This window comes from Olea europaea, unplaced genomic scaffold, assembly GCF_002742605.1.
Source record: "Olea europaea var. sylvestris unplaced genomic scaffold, O_europaea_v1 scaffold1656, whole genome shotgun sequence".
NCBI lineage: Eukaryota > Viridiplantae > Streptophyta > Magnoliopsida > Lamiales > Oleaceae > Olea > Olea europaea.
In genome coordinates this window covers 274,251-276,204 of record NW_019234221.1, presented here as the reverse complement: position 1 = coordinate 276,204, position 1,954 = coordinate 274,251, and positions in this window count along the sequence as shown.

Genomic DNA, 1,954 nt, shown 5'->3' with positions numbered 1-1,954 from the left:
AGTCCCTTCCACCTTCGAAGAACTCGACCCCGAGTTATAAATTGGATACAAAGGCTTATCATCTTTATGGAACTCATACAAATCTGCCACATTGAATGTACGAGAAATACTCATAGACTCTGACAAATCAATAATGTAGACAGTGTTGTTAATCCATTTAAGCACTTTGAAAGGCCCATACTTTCTTGGTTTCAGCTTATTGTAAGTATCAACGGGAAATCTCTCTTTTCTCAAAAAAACCATCACCAAGTCCCATTCCTGAAATTGTTTATCCCGTCTATGTGAATCTGCTGCTGCCTTAAACTTTGTATTAGTTCTCTCTAACTTCTGTTTTACCTCATCACGAACTGCTATCACTCCCTCTGCCCCATGTTCAGTAGCAACACTTTTATTATCACCTTTAGACAATTTCACCAAATCCACCACATGGTAAGGCACCTCTGTATACACAATAGCAAACGGAGACTTGCCTGTAGCAGTATGAACTGCACTTTTGTGCGCAAACTCCACTTGAGGTAGTGCAAGATCCTACTGTTTAGGTTTATCTCCACAAACTCTTCGAACCATGTTTCCAAGAGTACGGTTAGTAACCTCGGTCTGTCCATCAGTTTGAGGATGGACAGTGCTTCTTCGATTCAAATTGGTTCCAAACAACTTCCATAAGGTAATCCAAAAGTGCCCCAAAAATTTTGTATACCGGTCTGATGTGATAGACTTGGGAACTCCATGTAATCTAACAATGTCCCTGAAAAACAGTTTGACAATATGTGACGTATCTGAAGTGTTCCGACAAGCTATGAGTTGTACCATTTTGAAAAACCTGTCAACTACCACAAAAACAGAATCTATCCCCTGTTGAGTACGAGGTAATCCCAAAATAAAGTCCATGGCCAGATCTTACCATATGCCCTGAGGGACAGGAAGTGGCATGTACAACTCAGTATTCTGTACTTGACCCTTTGACACCTGACAAGTATAACACTTTTTTACTATAATTCCAACATCCTGCTTCAACTGTGGCCAATAATACCTAGCCTCCAAAATGGTTATTGTCTTGCCACTCCCAAAGTGTCCACTTAGACCTCTACCATGTAGATCTCGAATCAATTTTTCACGCAAAGATGAAACAGGAATACAAAGCTGGTTGCCTTTCAAGCACTCAAACCCAACAATTTCCTATGATAATGTGATCGATAAGGAAGCTCTCCTGCTCAGTGCATCTGCAACTCTATTGGTACTTCCAGATTTATGCTTAATTACAAAAGGAAATTTCTGAAGAAAAGTCACCCGCCGAGCATGCATCCTACTGATGTATTTCTCACTATGAATGAATTTCAAGGCTTGGTGATCAGTGAACAACACAAACTCATTCTGTATCTGGTAGTGTTTTCATTGCTTTAAAGCCCTAACAACTGCATAGAATTCTTGCTCATAGATACTCCACTTCTGCCTGGCATCACTTAACTTTTTTGAAAAGAAAGCCACGGGTCTCTTCTCTTGAGAAAGGACAGCCCCAATACCAATACCACTAACGTCACACTCCACTTCAAAGATCTTCTCGAAACTTAGCAAGGCTAATAATGGAGTTGTGCACAACTTTTCTTTAATGAAGGCGAAGCTCTTATCTTGTTCCTCTCCCCAACTGAACCTTCCTTTCTTCAAACATTCTGTGAGAGGTGCCACGATAGTACTAAAATGTCTGATGAATCGTCTGTGGAAAGTTGCTAACCCAGGAAAACTCCTTACTTCAGAAACTGACTTTGGTGTTGGCCAATCTCGAATTGCTTTTGTCTTCTCTTCATCTACATGCAGACCATCTTCCCCTACCACAAAGCCTAAAAACAATAGCTTAGATGTACAGAATGTACACTTCTTCAAGTTGATGTACAACTGATTTTCCTTCAGAACCTCCAGGACTTGCCTTAAGTGAGCTAGGTGATCCACCTTAGACTTG